Raw genomic sequence first — 22,075 nt, 5'->3', positions numbered from 1 at the left:
TGAAATGGAGGACATGTCCAGAAAAGGAGGAACTGCTGTCACCCTGCCGGGCATCCCCCTTGAAAAATGTGTGCCTGGAGGGGCTGTGGGAGCAAGGTGGCCAGAAGTCCTCACACCAAGAGGCACCGCAAAATGGAAGCTATTTCAGAAACATGGAAGAAGTGACCCCCCCAAATTAAAAACTCTCATTCATGCTTCTTTTTCCTGCTCCAAATGGAGGACATCTTGAAATTCCTCTTGGACAGAAGGGTGAAATATAGGATGTGTCCTGTAAAAGGAGGACGCCTAGTCACGTCCTACATTCTACCTTGCTGCCCAGGGAGGTGACCAAACGTCCTCCCTTTTCCAGGACCTGTCCTACATTTCACCCTCCTGGGGAAAAAATCTGAAATGTAGGACCTCTCCTGGAAAAGGGGCGGAGGGACCTCTGGGCTGGAAAAATGTCCGGAGTGGAAAAGGCTGAAAAGGCTGAAATAATAATAATAAGAAGAACAACAATATCCCGCTTTCCCCAGAGGGAGTCAAGGCGGATTACAACAGAAGTAAGTCGTGGAAAGGGAGGACACACAGGGGCTCCTTGTGTGGAATGGACAGAGAGAAAGAGGGAGAGAAAAAAAGGAGGAGGAGGAGGAGGAGGAGGAGGAGGGGGAAGCCCTCCGTCCGGCCCCTGAGGCGGAGCAATGGGGAGGAAGACAACATCACAGCTCTCCAGCCGGAGCCACGAGAAGAAGAAGCAGGAGCCCCTCAGCACTGCCCTTGCTCTTGGAGGAAGCCCCGCCGGTCCAGCCCAGCAGCAGCTCCGTAAGTCTCCCCCTTTTCCCGCCTCTTTTGATCAGCCCCCAATTCCTCTGAGGGCTCTGGAGGGAAAGCGGCCAGGGTGCCCCCCTCTTTCTCCCTCTCTTGCCCGGGAAGAAAGAGGAGACCCTCCTCCTCCTCCTCCTCCTTCTTCTTCTATTTCTTTTTCTTCTTTAACATTTTTATTTGTATTGTTTTTATCTTCCTTCCTCCTCTTTTTCCTCTTCTGTCTGCTTTCCCTTCTTTCGCAAGGAGGCCAACTTCATTCATTTCTCCGCAGAGCAGCGACTCCGGAGTCAACTGTCGGGTGTCTTGACTGCACCAATAACCCGGTTTGGCCCCGCTTTCACTCTTTTTCTGGCTCAAGGCTATGGAATTCTGGGAGTTGGAGTTTGTTGTGGGCCCGCCCCACAACAAACTCCAACTCCCAGAATTCCATAGCCTTGAGCCAGAAAAAGAGTGAAAGCGGGGCCAAACCGGGTTATTTCTCCAATCTGGATGCAGCCAGAGGAATTCCCTTTCCCTGAGACTCCAACCTCTTCCTTTCAGACTCGACTAAGGGTCGTGTGTGCGAATCCAGCACCCACAGCACGGAGCTCCACCTCAGGAGTTGCGCTGTCATTTCCTAAGAAGTCCCAGAAAAAAAGAAGGTGGTTTAAAAAGTCCCTTTCCTTTAGGGATTTGCAAGTGTCCTCCTCCTTCTCCGCCACAGAAAAGCGTTTTCCTTTGCCTTTCCCCGTGCCTTTTCTCTTCAGCCTGGCCTCCTGGACAAGGACTGTATCAGACCTTGCTCCTTGCCAGACATTCATGGAGGGCAGATCTAACTTGATCAGAAGAGGTCAAGACAAGAGCTGAGAGGGAAGGAGGGAAGCCTTCCCAAGGAGAGAACCAGAGCTGTACTTTCTCTTCTTGCCATTTCCTGCCTCCTCTCTCTCTCTCTTTTCCCTCCCCTCCATCCCCATCTCCTGGCCAAAACAAAACAGTATATTTATAACTGACATGGGGCACTGTCTCGCCAGCCAGTCTGTGGGCTTCTGTAACACAATGATTTCATAGTCAATGGGTGATGAGAGACAGTTGTAGGCACCAGCAGAGGTCACCAAGCGTGTTATAAAATCACCCTCCGCCTCAGAGGTCCCTTCTCGCTCACAAAGAGGGGCTGGGATCCCTCTCAACCTGAACAGAGATCTTCCTTCCCCATATTTTTTCCTTCAAAAAAAAAAAAAAATCCATTTGCTTCCACGAAAGAGATACTGCTGGGTGCAGATCACCCCCTGAGTTGGCGTTAGTTTCTAACATCTTCCGAATTGTTGGCCCTCTCTCTCCCTAAAGGGCAACAAACTCAGAAAGACCACATTTTGCAGATTCTCAAATCTCATCTTTTACTGCCCTTTTCTGGAAGACCATTCTTTCCCATGATAGCATGATGTCTTTGTGGTGTGTGTGTGTGTGTGTGTGTGTGGGAGGGGGGTGTAGGTGTGTTGTTGTTGTTTTTAGAAGCTTACCCCCATTATTACTACATTAGTAGCACAGCATTTCCCCCCTCAAGCTTGACTGACCTCTTAGTAAGGGGTGGGAATGTATTGGGGATTGTGCTGCATGTCTGACAAACTTGACTCCAGCAAGATGTGCATAAAGGATGTTGAGTCAGGGCTGTGAGGGCTCCGTAAAGAACATGAGTCTGTTAAGCAGGGTTTGACAAAGTGTGGCTTTCTAGGGGTTGTTGGACTACAGTCCCATAATCCTTCATCACTGACGGCACTTACTCCAGCTCATAGAACTGGAAACCAACAACACCCAGAGGGCCCTATTTAGATCACCTCTCTTGTAAAGGCTTCGGTAAGGATGTGGTGGCTTAGTGGCTAAGGTGCCAGTTTAAGGCCCAAGTGCCGTATGATGGGGTGAGCTCCTGTCACTAGTCCCAGCTTCTGCCAACCTAGCAGTTCAAAAGCATGCAAATGCAAGTAGATAAACAGGTACCACTTTTGGGGGAAGGACATCATTTGGTGCAGTCATGCTGGCCACATGACCACCAGAGCAGTCCTTTGGTTTAGTGATGGAGATGAGCACCGTTCCCTACAGTCGGTTATGACTAGACATTCATGCCAAGGGACTACATTTTTACCTTTTACATTTTTAAGAGTAACCCTAACAGTCCAGTTTTTAAGCATGTTCTTCCTTTGGAGCAGTGGGTCCCTAGGTATTATCTGAAGAGAAGTCCCAGAATCCCTGACCACTGGCCATGCTGGATGGTTCAAGTCCATCAACATCTGGAGGATAATGTCTGGGAACACTGCTTTTGAAAGGAAGCCAGTTAGCACGTAAGATCTACTTTAAAATGAACAAATTAATGAATATTTTCCCCAAACACGCATTGCAAGAGCAGTTATCTCCACTGAAGTTATAAAAACTTTGATATTTGGCTTCAGCCTAGTTTCCCCTCAGCATCATTCTTTGGTGCACTAAAGATAAAGCCTCACTTATGGCTATTACTGTGGACAGGTCAGATCCATAAATACGTTGGCGTTCAGACCCTTCAGCTCCTGGTCCTTTCTGCTCTCTTTATCCAGGAAGTAACTTGTAGAATTTGACTATCAAGATAGTCCCAAGACAGCTGCAAGTGCTAAAGTTCAAAGAGGAGGAGGGAGATAGCTTACCAGTGTGACAGGTTTTCATGTGATATTTGATCAAGGCATACATCTATTGAATGGAATAGTAAATCTACCGTAAAGGGCATTTTCATTTTAAAAAAATGTCTAGCTGTAGACTGAGATTTGGAGGATTTGTTCACACATCAGGGCTTTTCAGAATTTCCCATCTGGTTGAGAATGTCAGCTCTTTCTTGTGGAATAGCTGTTGGAGGATCTTCTGAAATGCTATTCCATAAAATATTCTATAAGGCTGCCTTAGGAAGGAGAAATCTGCATGCACATTGTATACATCTTGAAACATAAAGTATCAAAATGACAAGCACAGGTTCTGAAATGTCCTGGTTCCACATTCAAAAACCCCTATACCATGCTGGATCTCCATATATTCCATGGCCAGCTCAGGTGACAGTGTCCGATGTCTCAGTTAAATATCATTTTTGCTGATTAGATATGTCATTTGGAAATATACTTGCTAGCAATGGTAATTCCTGCCTCACGAAATCCATAGAACACAAGTAGCAAAAATGGCATGCTCAAGGCTATATGAGTCTATGCACTTCTTCATTTCTCTGAACATTTCTGATTGTGCAGAGTTCACACTTTGAGTGCTACCAGGTTTTAAAAGTTAAAATATAAATGTCAACAGGGGTCTAGAAATGAATGTGCAAGACAAAGATGAAAATGTTATAATGTCTTTTCAGCCCTTTTGATGATGGGTTCTTGTTCACCAGTAGGTGCTCAGGGGATCAAGGATGAATGCACAGAGTCATAATACATGTGCGTTCTCAAGTTGCAGTTCATGTATATTATACAAGTATTGTAAACTGTTCTACCAGGCATAAATAAATTTGCTGGGAAGTCAAGCTTTGTCTTATTTAAAATTTGACTATAACGGGTTTCTTACTCATTATCGCTGAGACTATGTGAATTATTCTCCTCCCCATTAGTATAGTTTATCTGGAGGCAACAGGCAAATAGCCCAGGGTTATATGCTAGCTCCTAAATTCTCATTCTTATTTAAGATTGCAGAACCACCATTTATTTTCTGAAACAAGTATTAGAACCCACTTTTGCTCTCCCCATGGAACAATGGGTTTGGTTTTTTGGGGGCTGCAAATGCCTTTATATGTGTGCCAGGTTTGAGCACCTAGAATCAAATAACACACTTCTGACAAGTAAAGGTTGCTCTGGCCAGGAGGAGAAAACTGCTTAACTCTTTAGTCAATCTGACCTGAGATTGATTCATGCACAACACAGTAATTGTCCAACGGCAATAAACAATGGTTGCATGCGTGAGTTCAAGCATAAGGTTGAGAAAATTAAATACTAGCCATTATGAGCAAAATTACTTGGAGGTTTGGTCTGGTTCTGCTGTTGTTGTTACTTAGCATTTTAATTGTCTTGACCTTATACCTTGCTGTCATCCCTCCCTCCCCCCTGAATTTACTTTTACATTTCACCGTGTTTTAAAAATCTTGTATGATATTCATACAGTGGACTCTGCTTCCAAAAAGAGAATGAGATTTTATGCATGGGCTGGGTTTCTTAGCAAAACAGAAGCCTCATATAGTCTCATTCCTTGTCTCCTATAGCGTCTAGAGACATTCAGCGTGAGGTGACACCATCATCATGCAGTTTTCTCCACCTCCCAACTTATGCCACTAGGAACAAGTGGTTCCACTCTTAAGAACAGAACATTTTAGGTTGTCACATCACAACTGTGGCATGCTTTCTCAAAGGAAGTCTGCAGCAACTGGCATTCTTGGATGTATGCTTGGGCCCAATCATGTTGGCAGTACCCACTACTGTCACCTGCCCTGAGAAATCCCCCCACCAAAAAAGAAAAAGAAAAAAAAAAGATTGGATTCAGCTTCTCTGTCTTGGTATCATTGTCATTTTGGACAGTGCCCTCAATGTAATAAGGTCATTGTGTATTGTGGGAAAGTAACATTGCCGTTCCCAGGCACCTAGTTCTACTTGGAGTGCTACTGATCCTGCAACAGCTACTAAGGCTTACTGAGAGAGGAGGTTCCCACCAGAGGGCACTTTGCTCAGTGCCTCTTCAAACATGGAGCAACCTCTAGGAGTCTGCCTGACTTAACCACTGTTTAAGAGTAGGCTGTTTGTAAGAAATGTATTTCAGTGTGAGTATTTGCCTATGAAAACTATGAAATTATTGGGGGTTGCCATAAGTGGACAGGCAAGTTGAAGGCACATACAGTATGCACAAGAATTAAATCAGAAGGGGTGTTTTTAGGCTTCAAAGTATATCTTGATTCCATGCAACATTCACTTATGCTGTCTCAATTTTGTGCAACAGTTTTCCAGACTCCAAGACATGTAAAATTTCAGGAAATTTTGAAGCCCAAGGGTGAGAGGAATTTCCACCCTGAATTTTTTTCCCCCTAGGAAGAAATGATAAATTTTGAGAAAATTTGAAAAATGCAATATGAGTACCCTTTACAGATTGAATGTCAATGGGCTACATTACGGACATAACATGTATCATGTCTAATTTGGCCTGGCATAAAATTAGCATGTTTGGAATACTAAAAGCTCAGTTTATTCAGATATTAATTACAAACAAAATTTACTTTAAAAATGTTTATGAAGATCAGGCAAAGTAACAACAACAACAGAGGGAACGCAGTATTAGCAAAACAAAGGAAATTACTTTGTTTCTTGTCTTTCAGAGTGTCAAGGAGAGATATAGTACCATATAGTGTCAGTTCCATACATACACACGTTATATCTTTGTATTTTGATAAGTAGTCTGTGAATGAGACCAAAAATGTAAATGGTTGGCTGTGTGTGTATTTATAATTCTTGTTTTGTGTTTGTTGCACTTTACATTAGCGTGGGCTATGCCAGACTGATGGAGGTGTCCTCATATCATTTGTGGGGGGTCTATCATTTTCTTCAGATAGAATTCAATCCTGAGTTAGTAAAGGCTTTTGGAGCAAGTTTGTAAAGGATCCTTAAGTATCATAATACTGTGTATTATCACTTATTTATTTATTTATTTATTTAATATCCCACCTTTCTCCCAGTGCAGGACCGAAGGTGCTGCACACCTTTAAAACACAATACAATTAAAATACTCTTAATATAAAAGTTAAAATGCAGTTTAATTAATTTAAAACTCATGTTAAAACAGCATTAAAAGGCATTAAAACATGATGAAATAAAAAAACACAACAACCTTACTCCATTAAAACTCTATCTGCTGTTACCAAATGTGTTCTTAAATAAAAATGTCTTCACCTGCCATGAGAGAGAGAGCAGGGAGGAGGCCAACCAGACCATGGTGGCACAATGGTTAAATGCCAGAACTGCAGCCACAATGTTGTGAGTTCAATCTCAGGGTTCCAAGGTTGACTCGGCCTTCCATCCTTTCGTAGGTCAGTAAAATGAGTACCCAGCTTGTTGGAGGCAATTGGCTTACAGATTGTAAACCACTTAGAGAGTTCACTATTAAGCAATTTAGAAATGTAAATGCTAATGCTATTGCCTCAAAATAGACAGGTAGCCAATGCACCTGTTTCATTGGGGTTACATGATCTCTATGTATCAAGCTCTGGTCAACAGCCTGGCCAGAGCATTTTGAAGTTTCTGAACAGCTTCCAAAGGCAACCCAGCATAAAGAGAGTTACAGTAGTCTATAGAAGCATAGAGTTGAAAGAGACCTCCAGGGCCATCAAGTCCAAATGGGATGTAATCAAGGCATCACCTTCTGAATCCACCTCAAAGATCAGAGTCACTATAAAACAATTCCTTCAAGCCCCATCTCAAAGAGGCGACCCAAAAGGATATGGTCAGTGGTATTGAAAGCTGCTGAGAGGTCCAGCAGAACCTCCTGTCAAGTTCACTGCATAGGCTCATCTGCCAAGGTGATTAAAGTTGTCTCTATCCCATAGCTATGCCTGAAGCCAGATTGAAATGGATCTAGGCAATCCATTTCTTCCATTTTTTACTGTATGTAAATAGAATCATAAAATCATAGAGTTGGAAAAGACCATAAGGACCATCCTATCCATCCCCCTGCCATGCAGGAATAGAGAAGGAATCTTTGTCAAAATCCCAACTTTTAATCATACAAAGATCTAAAATTGTCCATGCATTATCTTTTTATATATATGTACATGAAATTTCAGCTCTAGCTTAAAAACATAATGAGACATGTAAAATAGAGTGAATTAGAGTGAGCAAATGCTTTGGAAGTGAACACATATACAGTGCCCAGTGCTTGCCATTTAACCTTTTGGTTAGTTTTAATTTTTCTAATTTGTGTTTCATAATTGCATTTGGATCCTAAACCCATCTGCTTGAAAAGATGAAGTATTTATTCCAATGTGGCTTATTCACTAGTCTGTTAGAATTGCAGCCTAAGGCCTAAGTCCTATTGTTAACTGCAAATAAAGTAGACTCTTGAATCAACAGAAACTTGGTAAGGCAACATTTATACATATTGCATTGATTCAATGACCTGCTTTAAATGGGGTTAAATGGGGGAGCCCTGGTGGCGCAGTGGTTAAATGCCTGTACTGCAGCCATTTACTTGAAACCACAAGGTTGCAAGTTCAAGACCAGCAAAAGGGCCCAAACTCGACTCAGGCTTGCATCCTTCCGAGGTCGCTAAAATGAGTACCCAGACTGTTGGGGGCAAATTAGCTTACTTGCTAATTATCTTGCTTGCTGTTCACCGCTGTTCACCGCTATGATCTTTGGAATAGCGGTATATAAATAAAACAAATTATTAATTATTAATTAACTGGATTCAGGCATACATGTATATACTGAAGTAACATACATATCTGTGTAAAGTGGCTTTCACACACACGCACACACACATATATAAGATGTGGTGATTTAAAAAGGAAGAAGTTAATCTGTTCTTATTTAGTTTTGCACAGTTCTTTTTGACTCACCATATGTGTGTCTGCACGCACACCAAGGAAAGTGTCTTTCATATAACCTTAATTTTTCTAATAACTGTCCATTTTTTGGACAGTAAGACATTACAGAGGTTACTCTGATTATTGTTATTTGTTATCAAGACAGCTTCACCTTATGGTATTGAAGAGTCCCATCATCAACAGACTTTCTCAAGTCTTGAAAACATTTTATTGTTTGTTTCATTTATCTGTTTTAAATTGTGTTTATAATTTAACTGAATTTTAATACTTGAACTTTGTTTGTTAATCATATTTTTAATTCAAGCATATTGTGAGCTGAGTCCCATTTTTGGGAGAAATATGGAATACAAATCCCATAAATAAATAAATGAACAAGATATCCTTGTGCTCCCTTATACTCTTAAACAGTTAAAGATGAATATTTTGTCCCTAACCTCTTGATCATTGTAACTATTTATAGGGGCAAAAGGTGGTTGTATCCTGTTTATTTTCTTCTTTACATGACAGATTGTGTGTGACAGTTGTAAGCTATCTAACTGCCCAACAACTGGAATATAGGTTCTTTCACACAGCAACAAATCAATAGCCTCCCTTGACCCCCTTCCCCCACTTTGAAGAGTATCTCACTATCCCCACTGAGTGAAATATGCTCCCTGCTATGCATAGAGGAACCACAGGGGCTGCTGACTTGGTTCACTGCAAGCTGTGTACACCTCCAACCAGATTGTTTCCTTCGCACTAATGAGTTTTTAATCATTGGATTCTTGGCTGAAAAGCAGTTGAGTTCAAAGAGCTCTATTCATTTCATAGAGAAGGAAGGTTGGCCTAGCTAGAAGCTGAAAATTTATGGTAATGTAGTTGTTACTCAAAACCTCAACTCTTCCCCTTATTCTGCAAGCAACACTGCTGCACTTAGTCCACCTGCTTCAGCGCCATATGTCCAAACCTGGAACATTTCCAGTCCTAAACAATAGTCTTTGGTCTGATTTGGGACTTCTCAGAGCATTCATAAACAGAATAAAGAAAATAATGGAATGCCTGGACCAAATACTCTTACACATTGACTGGAGTTTGGGCCAAATGATGATAAAATAACAAGAAAATACCAAGAGGTTTGGTCATGCTGGCATTAGGAGGGCTTGATTGATTCACTTACTACATTGGTAATGGTAAGATGAAGATTGTTTGCCTTCCTTTAACCAGCAGATTATCCTGCTTGCTTGGACTACCACTATATACTAATCAATGCTTAATGGATGCCTCAGCTAAATACTTTTTTAGATGAAAACCATTTTTTGTCAAAGCAAGAGCAGAGTTTCATCTTCTTGCCGTTCTCTCCTAGCTTCTGAGCATGTCATTCAGTTCAGGCTCTAGTTTGCAGCTTTGTCTGAAAAATGCAAATTGATCTATGAATTTGAAATTATGTCTTTCCATAACAGAATGTTTCCTTAGCATCCATGGTTACTTTCAATGTGTATAACAGCCTAGTATCCTTTCAATCAGAACTACCCTCTGCCAGTTACTATTTTTTGGGCAGTTACTAAGCAATGAAATAGTGTTTTGAATTGCCTTGGGTGGGTGGAAATGGGAAGAATGTTTACTGGTCCCTTTGTGCAGTCTATTGGCCTATAACCTTTTATGATGATCAGCACTGCTTCACTTGCACAGTTGGAGGGGGAATAAAAGCAATTGACTGGGATTTTGCATGCATGGCTGAATGAAGATGATAGCAGTACTTTAGGGTCTGAAATTAGTGTCTGTTTTCATTGAAGGAGATTCTCACCAGGCTGTATTTGGGAGTTTTTTTTTGGGGGGGGGGGGAATCAAAGAGACAATCCAAGCCTCTCTTCCATTCAGACACAAAGAACTCTTGTTAGGTGTATTATTCCTTTCTGACTGTTTCCCATTCTCAAATGGTCCTAATATCCAAACAGTAAGGACCAAACAAGGATGTTTCCTCTCTACATAAACCAAATGTGTGTCCACCATGAGTTGTAAATTGAGGGTTTATTTCTTTGACCCATCTAGTGAATTCATTATCAGAATCACTTTTGCAGTATGAAAAATACAGTGTTTGAAGAGGTCCACAGTGTTCAGTGTGCTTGTGTCTTAACAGTGCTTGTGTCTTGAATAACTGTCAGAACTGTTATTGTTTTTTGCAGATAAAGGAAGAGATGAAAGCCTTTATTTTAATTTCTTGATGGTATTATGCCTCTGAATATACAGATGAGAGAATGTCTCTTAGAAGATGGTGCCTCCTTCCATATAGGCATGCATCTTCTAAAAACAATGGAATTTGGTATTTTTAAATCAATTAATTTATTCTCTGGCACTCATATAAACAATTGACCAAGATTTCTTTAACTGGAACACAGGGCTGCCTTTAAAAATAAAATGTAATGGAAGTGCACTAACACATCCACTGAATGTGTGCAGTACTTCATAAGATACAACTAAACTTACCAACCGGCCCGATACATAGGGTGGTCATTTATGCATCACCAAAAAATAAGATTAAAATTGCATAACATTTGCATAGGCTAATTTATATTATATAGGCAAAAGTTAGAAATAATTGCAGTATTTTAATGAGAAACCAATATGGGCTAACATTGTAGAAAAGAGGGTGATCATCATGCTTGCTTTCTCTTTTGCCCAACTGTTAACAATAGATGTCCCTCCTTAAGGTTCTGCATTGTTAAATTGGACTTGGAGCTTCAAATATGGAACATTTTCATATAAAGATCTGACTCCTCTAAAATTAGGACACATAGCTGCCCTATGGCTAAGACAGAAGTGGGCAACATACAAAGGGTGGGGCTTGCACTGGATCCACACACCATCTCAGGCTCTGTTGTTGCTGCTAAAGTTGAAAGTCCACCATTAGCACTCCTCAAACTGCCTCAGTTGCCACTTCATCTCTCTATGGTGCAGGAAGGTCCAGAGGGCCATCCCAAACTACAGAGTGGCTCCAGCAGTGGCCTAAAAGTATCTCTTTCCCTTTTGGAAAGTCAGAGGGAGCTCAGAGAAGGTAGGAAAAGGTTGTTTGTTGTGCTATTGCACTTTTGAAGGTGGCAGCAAATGGGGGGTGGCAAGAATAGCTAGGTTGTGTCCATGAAGGCCATGCTGTCTATCATCTACCTCTGGCCTGGGACCTCATTTTGTACAGGCAACATTATTGGTTCAGTATTAAATAGTGAGTGTGGTTTGGTGGTTTGAGCATTGGACTAGGACTGTGGAGGCCATGGTTTGAATCCTGGCTTGGCCATGTAAATCCACTGGGTGACCTTGGGCAAGTCACACTCTCTCCGCCTCAGGGGATGGCAATGGCAAACCCCTTTGGATAAACATGCCAAGAAAATTTCATGATAGGTTCACCATGAGTTGGAAACAACTTGAAGGCACATAACAGCAACATCAAATAGAAAAGACATTGGTTCTTTGCATTTCTCATTATTTGGAAATACCTGGTGCTAGATCTAAGTGATCAGCAATTCGAGCCTGATTTATAGAGTACAATGTTCCATACAGAGAAGAAGAGGTAAGTTGGGATCAACGTAGATAGTTGATGAATATGGCATTCAGTAAATCACATAGGCATGTGGAATAAATATAAGAGGGGATAGAGGCCAGAGCCACACCAAGAAAAGGTATATGCCATTCCAGCATTTTATCTAATGAAAGTGTTCAAAGCTAGGCTAGCCATGTTGCAGGATTTCACTTCTTGTCGATAACTGATGGTAATTGTCTTTTCTGTCCTGCTAATATATCTTGGGGCTTAATTTGAGCCAAGTCTCTCTGGAGCTTGGCATCTGCTTCAGTACCAAGTCTGAGTCCTAACATTTGTAAACAAATAGTAAAGCAGAGTGCCTTGTGTTCATGCACAGAGTGCTTTCCTCCCACTACTAGAAAATTATTACCTATTTATAGGAGAAAGGTGTCCAGAGGATGGGATTTCAGGTAGGTGCATACTTACTTTGCATCTTTATTAGCCAAGAAGGCACATGGGTTTTATTCTCCTTAACATGTGTGAATACAGTTCCACAGAAAGCTGGTGAAAAGAGAGCTGATCCTGTTGTCTCTCAGAAATGCCATGTATACCATTCTGTAGATTTCCCCTATATATAGCACAGATCTACAATGTTCTGCAAAATGGTCCCATAAATGAACAGTTTGAAAATGTCTCCTGCTTCAGCAACTCTCATTTCCTTTAGTTTAAAAGAACATCTACAGGAAGACTACACCTTTTCATTCTGTATTTGTTTATGTGCCTTCAAGTTGCCTGTTGATTCATGGCGACTTCATGAATTTCATGGGGTTTTGTTAGGCAAGAAATACTCAGAGGTGGTTTTCCCATTTCATTTATCTGAAATTTAGCCTAGAACACCTGGTACTCATTAGCAGTCTCCCATCCAAGCATTGAAACAATAAGACTGAAAATACAAAAAAGCAAAAAATATAAATAATCTTTATCTATTTCTGTTGAAAAGTAACAAACAATGTGCTTAACAGAGGTATTTAAAACAAATATGGACAAAAGATACAAAATGAACAAGAGCAACAATGGCAAGCAAAATAATGCAAAACAGCAAACATACCAAACAATAGAAACTACATTGAAGCAAGGTAAGACAAAATATAATGCAAAAGGAAAAAGGCTATGAGAGAGTGAGTCACATAAGAAAGCTAGCTTTATAAAGGCTCAGCAGCTGATTAAGAGAATATATACAACTTAAGGCCATTTCCATCTCAGCAGCTCACTATTAACCCTATGTAGACAAATAAATGGGCCTGAGAGCAAATCAAACCTGAACTCACACAAGAAACCAAAATGACTAGGATACCATACTTTGGACACATCATGAGACAACTCATTGGAAAAGACAATAATGCTGGGGGAAACTGAAGAAAAAGAGAAAAACCATATTACAGGTGTCTTGGCTTAATCAAGGAAGTTTGCAAGTATCACTATGGCGGGATACAGACCGCCGCTTTGAGGCTGTCTCCCGCCGGCACCATTTGCTTCGCGCAGGAGCCGCAGCAGCCAAACCGCACGGCTCCCACGCGGAGCAAAAAAGAAGCTCCATTTTGGAGCTTCTTTTTGCGGCGCCTTTATGACGTCGCGAGACGCCGCTGGCGCATTCGCGATGTCATAGGCGTCGCGACACGTCTGGACGCTATGCGTCCAGTACGTAAACATGGCGGCCCCCATGTGGAAGGGGCGCCACCATGTTGTACGTATTCTATACGTACTAGGGTTAGGGGGTGCGGAAGCACCGCCCCTTCCTAACCCTAGTAAGTATAGAATACGTACTATATGGCGGTCTATATCCCGCCAATGTCTTCTTGATAGGTTAGCCATAAAGTGGCACTGACCTTTTGGCACATAGTAACCAAAAAATGACCCTCATAACGGTGTGCTGTAGTTTAAATGTGCATGGTATAACCATTTATTCATTCATACACATTTAAGCAGAGCTGCATCATCTTCCTTGCAGGGTTGTGTTACTAGGGTTGGTATTACCTGCTTTGATAACTCATAGTGTCATCCCCTCATTTGGCATTCTTCTATACCACATCATACAGAATCCTTAGTAATGCTTTTTGTACTAATGTTATTCATAAATTGTAATTCCCATATATCGCTAAATGTAATAATAGTTGTGACATAAACAATTAACAAAATTAAAATTATATTTTTAAATTACAACATAGTCGCAGCCTAAATGTCCTTATATGTACGCTGTTTCATGTGGTTAAAGTGAAAATTTGGTAAGATCTGATGTTTTTAAAGAAAATTTTAAAAACTGAATTCAATTTTTAAAATTTTTATTTTTTTATTTTTTTAAAAAACCTTGGGGCCTTCCCTTCTTCTTCCCATGGAGCCTCGGCCCACTCAGGTGAGCACCCGCTAGTGACAACTCTGCATTCCTTGCATTTCAGTCATGGTATAAGCTTGCATAGAAAAATCTGATACAGTGGTACCCCGGGTTACGAATTTAATTCGTTCCGCCGCCGCGTTCGTAACCCGAAAAGCTTTCGCAAGCCGAAAACCCATAGGCGCTAATGGGGAAAAGCCGCGATTTGGTGCGAAAAAGCGCCGAAAAGCACCAAAATTTCTTTCGTAACCCGAAATAACCTTCGTAACCTGGAACAGTTTTTTTCAATTGATTTTTTTCGTAACCCGGAAATTTCGTAAGGCGGCGCATTCGTATCCCGGGGTACCACTGTATAAAAAAACAACTGTAAACAGATTTAAGTCAAACAACTAAACAGTTCTTTTTATAGAGAAAAAACAGTGGGAGGGTTACCTGTTTCATCAAACCTATATATAATATTGTCTGTAAAGAGGCTTTTGATGGTAGTGACATAGGAAGGACTACCTGGAGCAAAATATATGTTAATTTTACCCACTGATCTGTCACCATGGCCATCTAAACTGTCTTCTATGTACGATAGCATAATATCAAAGTTCATGATACTATAGAGAATTCTAAAAGTTAAATCCCAACCTTCTTATTGTTAACTGCTGTCACATTGATTTCAGCTTTTGGTGACACTATGAATTAGAGTCCTCTAACTCTCTCTGTCTTTGACTACCCTGACCAGGTCTTGCAGATTTAGGGCTGTGGCGTCCTTGATTTGAGTCTATCAATCTGGAATGTGGTGTTCCTCTTTTCCTATTGCTTTCTACCTTATTAAGCATTATTGTCATTTCTAGTAAGTCATGTCTTCTTATGATAAGTCCAAAACACAACAGCTTCAGTTTAATCATCATGTCTTCTAGGGAGGGTTCAGGCTTGATTTGCTCTATGACCCATTTATTTGTCTTTTTTGCAGTCCATGTTATCCTCAGAACTCTCCTCCAGCACCACATACCAAATGAATGCATTGTTTTCCTGTCAGCTTTCTTCATTGTCCAGCTTTCTTCACTGTTTTTAGCACAGTATTTGCAGAACTCTTCTCCTGTGCCATATGTCAAATAAGTTGATTTTCTTCCTATGAATGAATACACTTAGTGCCACTCTTTTGCAGGGAGCAGTCAATTCTCAACGGTACACACAGACACTTGCTTGCCCTTCTTTTTCACATTTTCTGCACTTATAGCTTGACTTGTCTTTCTTCCTCTTGAGCAACTATTATGCCCCAAACACCACAGAAATAATTCAGTTTGATAGACCACTTTAACTGCCCTGGTCCAAGAACATAGCCAAGGATATGATAGATATAATGAATGGAGCGTGCTGCTGCGCCGCCACACCCAAGCCCCATTATAATGGTGGCACTTAGTCTGGACCCCCCCCCCCCTTTCCCAAAATTCTGGCTACGTCCCTGCCTGGTCAATGCTAGGGAATTCCGGGAACTGTAGTTTTGTAAGACATTTAGCCTTCTCTGTCAGAGAGCTCTGCTGCCATAATAAAGTACAACTCCAAGGATTCCCTAGCACTGAGCCAGGGCAATTAAAGCAGTCTCAAACTGGATTATTTCTGCAGTGTGTTTTGGACCTAAATTATTTTAATCTGTTATAAGAGGAGGTATACCTCTGGTTCACTGGTGAACTGGATGGATGTCATCCAGGCTGCTTGCACCTGAACTGGGGTTTGGCCCTTCATCTGGACTCCTACCCAAGAAGACCAGGGGTGGGGGGACATTTTATCTGGTCCTTCCAGAGCCCTGATTACCTGTTGACTTATGGCAACTCAATGAATTTTCAGAGGGTTTTCTTAGATAAGGAATACTCAGAGGAAGTTCTCCCAGTTCCATCCTCTGAATTATATGCTACAGCACCTGGTATTCATTGGTGGTCTCCCATCTCAGTACTAACCAGGGCTGGTCCTGCCCAGCTTCCATGATTAGACAGCATCTGGTGCTTTTAGGGTATTTAGGCCTCTATGAAGACTATGAGGTTGTGCCAAAACTTTCATGAAAAGAGTGAATTCTGAGAAAAGATTTGTAGAAGTAGTAAGAGTTGGCATCACAAAGGTGTCCTAAGCAGTTGTGACAGAGTTGTGGCAGTAAGGAGGAAAGACAGAGACCTTTCATCATGAAAACTTCAGTAACTCTTCAGGGCAGTCCTAAAATTGCAGGGGGAGGGCAGCCAATTGGAAGATTATCCACCACACCTGAAACCCACCAGATTTAGTCTAGATGGATATGGATGCAAGGGACAAGCACAAACTTTATTTGGATTTTCAAAAGTGTTCCTGTTGAGCTGGTATCCTATAGTCTTTGGGAGAATGGAGAAGCTTTGGTACTAGTTCTCTCCTGTGTTGGCATCCCTTCACTGGCTCCCTCTCCCTTTCCGCATTCAGTATAAGCTCCTGCTGTCGACATTCAAAGCCCTCCATGGACTGGCTCCTCCTTACTTATCAGACCTTCTTTCTCCTCACCTTCTTACCAGGGCCCTCCATTCTGGTAGTCAAGGGTTCCTGTCTCAGCCCAGGATTTCCTCTGCCCCATCCCGGATTCGCCCCTTTTCACTTGCTGCCCCTCACTCCTGGAACCTTCTTCCTCCACAAGCAAGAGCCATCACTTCTTTAACCAGCTTCAAAACGGAGTTGAAAACCATCCTGTTCAGAGAAGCCTTCCCAGGCATTGCATAATTGTCGCTTACTATCTGATGTTCTTTTGTTGCCTGTTTATCGATCCATTTCCTGTATTGCTATGTATTGTATATGTATTATCCTACTTGAGAGTATGTATTTTCCCTGGAAAATGATTACCCTTCCATTTTGAAGCCAAGCCCTCCCTCCAGTCCATCTGCCTTGGTCCAGGCCTCGGAGGTAGAGAGGAACTGCTGGACCTCTTACCCTTTCCCGCCACCATTCCCTTCTCCTTCTGTGTCATGTCTTTTTAGATTGTAAGCCCGAGGGCAGGGAACCATCTAACTAAAAAGATTGCATGTACAGCGCTGTGTAAATTTACAGCGCTTCATAAATAAAGGTTAATAATAATAATAATAATAATAATAATAATAATAATAATAATAATTTGATACAGGTGTGGTTTCCAGCACTATAGGCTGCTAAAGATAATCTGTGGTATTCACATTTTTTCAAGCATTTATTTATTTATGTATGTATTTAGAAACAATTAAACTACTTTTACATCTGCTGGGAGATAAAGAGGAGGACCTGCTTGTTAATACTATATCACAGCCGAGGGGGATACCCATGGCAAGGATTGAAGCCAGAACACATCCCTGCAGGGTATGAGTTCTATGCTACTTTTAGCCATCTTTCACACTTGCAAAAGAAGCTGTAGAGATGACACAGAAAAATGCCATGCCTTTTAAAATTGACTCAGCAGGACCTAGAGCCCAGTAGGGTTGCAGGCAGTAAAATGGACAGGAATCTACAGAAGAGAGCAATCCCAGCTGAGCACACTTAAAGTAAGTGTCACCTTTAAGAAATACCACTACTTTTCATGCTGTGGCAGAAAAGGCCTTGTGTATATTTCCCCCCCCTGAATTGTAGTGGAAGGGAGGTAAGATTGATTAGTTGGGACGTGGACAATATGGTTCCTGGTGGTGCAAAGTCATTAAAGGTTTACAGCACTGTTTGCTAGTGTCCCTTCTTATAACTGAGAAATCCTTCTAGCTATAGGATAGAGGGATGGTAGGGAGGGGAAAAGAGCAGAGATTCCATTCTGTTTTTGATCTCTGACACCTTGGTGCCTGAACCTTGCCCCCTCAAATGCAGGAATATTCACAGGTTAATTACCCTCACAGCAAAATGGCTTAAAGCAAAGAGGCTTAAAACACAGCAATGCATTTTCAACAGCTGGGACTAGTAAAGACTTTGCCATTTTGATATCTACCATACTTTTTCTTTTTTTGCATTTGAAAGCTCATATCTCCCATGATAGCAAGAAAAAAAAAGCTTGCAGAAAAGGGGTGATGTGTCGCCTTGATCACAAAGATAAACTGTGTAATTTTGGTAAGGCAGAGTGCTAGCAGAACTAAAAGGAATGTTGCTGTAGTGAGGCAGAATATTATCAATTGTAATGTCTAAAAGAAGGAGAAAATTTCAAGTTGCTGTGTTTGGTGTTTGAAAATACAATTTTTTAAAAAATCTCCTGATAATGAGAATATTCTTTGGAACTGTGGTGTTCTGAAAGAAAGTGATGACAACATTGACCCAACTGAGTCAGTCTTGTTCTGCGCTCAGTACCAGCAGCAATTCTGTAACTAATGTATTATCAAATACAAGGTGTGCACATTTGTGGGTTCTTGGCAGAAAGTTGATTTTAGTTTAGTGTGTGAATAAATTTTCCCCAGTCATCCATTTTTCTAATTTTCTAATAGATGCATACAGTGCCACTCTATCTGAAGTATAAAAAGGAGGAAGGAGAGGGAAGGAGGGAAAAAGGAGTGGTGGCAGCACTTTTAGCACTAACTGACTTTTATTTTCTCAGGAGCTTTTGTGGTTATAAACCCACTTCTTTGGATGCAGTAGCAAGTGGTATTAAGGCTTCAGACATAAAGCATATTTATACAGTTGTAGGGGTGAGATATTATATACTTATTTATTGTATTTATATTTCACTCGTCTCCCAAAATGGGATCTAAAGTGGATAGAATGTAATAGAATAGAGCAGTGGTTCCCAACCTTCCTAATGCTGCAACCCTTTAATATAGTTTCTCATGTTGTGGTGACCCAAAACCATGAAATTATTTTCGTTGCTACTTCATAACTGTAATTAAATAGGTGTTTTCCAATGGTCTTAGGCGACCCCCATTAAAGGGTCATTCGACCTCCAAAGGGGTCCCGACCCACAGGTTGGGAACTACTGGAATAGAGGAAGATGCAAATCATGAACCTTGCCCTAACTTTTCTATTTTTAATATAATATTTTTATTGATTTATAACATACATCAAACATTAAAACTATAAACAATACACTACACTAAAATATTCTACTGATACATACAACCCCCCAACCCAATCTACCCACAAAACAAACATAATACAAAAGAAAAAAAAGCACACAATTGACTTCCCACCCTTCAAATCCAAGAATATAAGAACAAATAATAGTTATAATGAATTTATTTATGTTCTTAACATTACTCATTACTACTTCTCACCATAAAATATAATAGGATGGTATTAGACATCAAATCCTGCAAATATAATCTTCCCATTTTCTTCTTGATGTTAGACAAAAATACCGTAGTTCTACATATTTTAAGATCTCTTTAATGAGTGTTGCAAGTTTGTCCATCTCAGCCATTTTGAAGACTTTGATAATCCAGTCTTCTGATGGTATAGTGTCACATTTCCACTTCTGGGCATAATAACAGTTGGCTGTTATAATCACGTAATGATTGAAATAATTCCCTTAAATTTATCTTTTGCTATACCTAGCAAAAATAACTCTGGCCTCAGTGGCATTTTAAGTTTAAATAAACTTTGCATCAATTGCTGCCCTAAATTTTCAAAGAGCTGCATAAGGTGATACAGTGGTCAGTTAGTGTTGATGTGTAAAAGCAATAAATCTGCTTAGCAAAAGCCAGTTTCCCAGGGTTCAAAACTTCTCTGAGAAGATTCCTTTTGTTATATGTGCAGTTAGCAAGGATTCTTGTATATATGTAGTGTGCCATGAAGCCAATGTTCTTATTCATGCCAATGCTAATGCTTTGGAATTTGTGAATATAATTCAGTTCAGAAGTTTTTCTCTCTAGTCTTCCTTTGTAATTGCCTTGTTCAAGGACCACAACCTGTAAATCCCTTACTGTGTGTCCAGAAAGGTTGAAATGTTCTGCACTTATTTTTTAGGTATTGCCATTTCTGATGTCAGATTTGTGTCCAAATAGATTTGAGTCAAAAAGATACTATCTTTTTTTGACTGTGTAGTGGTATTGACCCACTTTGCTACATTGGTACAACATCCTGCACCATCTCACAGTGCCATTGCAGCACATATTAATCAGGCTGGCTGCAAATTTAAATCACAGAAGTGAAACCATGTTGTTAAACCTGTCCTATTATGCGCAGTGTCATAGAACTGAGACTAAGGCTGTATCTGTACTGCAGAAATAATCCAGTTTAACACCACTTTAACTGCCATGGCTTAATGCTATGAAATTCTGGGAATTGTAGTTTTATGAAACATTTAGCCTTCACCGTGAGAGAGCTCTGGTGCCATAACAAGCTACAACTCCCATAGCATTGAGCCATGGCAGTTAAAGTGGTGTCAAATTGGATTATTTCTGCGGTGTGGATGCAGCTTATGACATAAAAAGTAAAAGGAACTGCTGGATAAGTTCTCTTTGCTTAAGAATTAGTAAAAACATGTGAATGTGGGAATAGGGAGATGAGAACTGACTTCTTACTCCACCATGTGTTAGTCAATATTGCACATGTGCCAACCTTGCTGTGTTGTGAGGATAAAAATGGGAGGGTAACTACACTGTCCCAAGATTGGGGTTCCATGCCCCCCCCCCCCACACACATCTATTTGTGCGGCCCTTAATTTTTCCAGCTGACCCATTTTCTAATTCCCCCAAAGGATTAAACTGCTGTTCCTTATTTTTTAAATAAGAGTTAAAGTACAATACTTACATCGACCTATTAATAAAATGACCCAGGTTTTGTGGATCAATTTTTTTGACTAAAATTTCTAGAATTAGACATGAGCATATATCATAGTTTCATTTTTACATGTTTCTGATAAACCAGTGGAAGTCAGAAACCCTTGCAAATCTACTGCAAATCACCCAGAAATTTGCCAATACATCCTGATCTACTTTCTGTTCTCCCCTTCTGTAAAAAAAGTCAATGTTATTAGCACACTGTGGCAAATAGAAGACGAAGGGCCTTTCTGAAAGGGCAGTCTGGGGGCAGAGTTGGGGTGCAGCATCTTGATGACGTATGCCTGACTCAGCCCCCCCAGGGCACCCTGATGCCACATGCCACTCCAGACAATGAATGGCGTCATGGTGTGCCTTTGGTGCTGCACCCAGATGCAGTGCCAAAGGGGCACCATATAGCCACACCACCACGGCTATGGAGCCCTTTTGAGGGCACGAAATGGCTACTTTTTGCAGCTCCTTTTTGCGACCTTGTGAGGTTGCCGTGGCCCTGATCCAGTGTGAAAAGGGACAGTCTGTAGAGCCCCTGATTGATCTAAAGCCCTGCCTAGATATTTCATGGTAGAGGCAAAATTCAAAGCAGGGACTTTCTCCCCTATCACACAGTACACTGTTATACCACTATATTCCATTTGAACTGCAGTGGCAACATTCTGTGAGACTCTGGGGTTTGTAGTTTAGTGAAGCCCAAAAACTCTCAGGCTGAGAATTTGAAATGCCCCACTCTAAACTGCAAATCCCAGGTTTCCATAGGATGTTGCCATGGCAAATAAAATGGAATACTAGAGCTGTGGTAATGTGGTGTGATTGGTATCTTAGCTGCGATAGTGTAGGTCAGTGTTTTTCAGAACTTGGAAAGAGATTTTTTTCGATGGAATATAATACCCATAACCCCCCAGCAGAACAGTCTTTGGCTGTGTTCTGTTAGACTGTTTGGGTTCAAGAATGTGTGCTCTCTGAGCTGCAGTGCTCTTTTTGACTGTGGCAGCTGTATATCTTTCAGGGTTTCTCAGCAAAATGCCAATTTGCTAGAACAGCAGTGAGTGTCTCCCACTTGCTCTCACTGCTTTCTTTCTGTTTTGTACCCCAGTGCCATGTGCTCCCCATAACAAATGTGT

General features: G+C 41.0%; 1 protein-coding gene across 1 annotated transcript in view; it reads left to right on the top strand.

The window, feature by feature from the left end:
- The first annotated feature begins 697 nt into the window (after positions 1-697).
- The window catches only part of SOX13 (SRY-box transcription factor 13), an 82,749-nt gene continuing 61,371 nt past the window's right edge, over positions 698-22,075 (top strand). The window contains exon 1 of the mRNA XM_042465754.1: positions 698-801. The gene's annotated coding sequence lies outside the window, so the exon portion shown is untranslated. The remainder of the gene's footprint in view (positions 802-22,075) is intronic.

This window comes from Sceloporus undulatus, chromosome 4 (assembly GCF_019175285.1).
Source record: "Sceloporus undulatus isolate JIND9_A2432 ecotype Alabama chromosome 4, SceUnd_v1.1, whole genome shotgun sequence".
NCBI classification, from domain to species: Eukaryota; Metazoa; Chordata; class Lepidosauria; order Squamata; family Phrynosomatidae; genus Sceloporus; species Sceloporus undulatus.
This window is presented reverse-complemented; position numbering and strand designations above follow the sequence as displayed.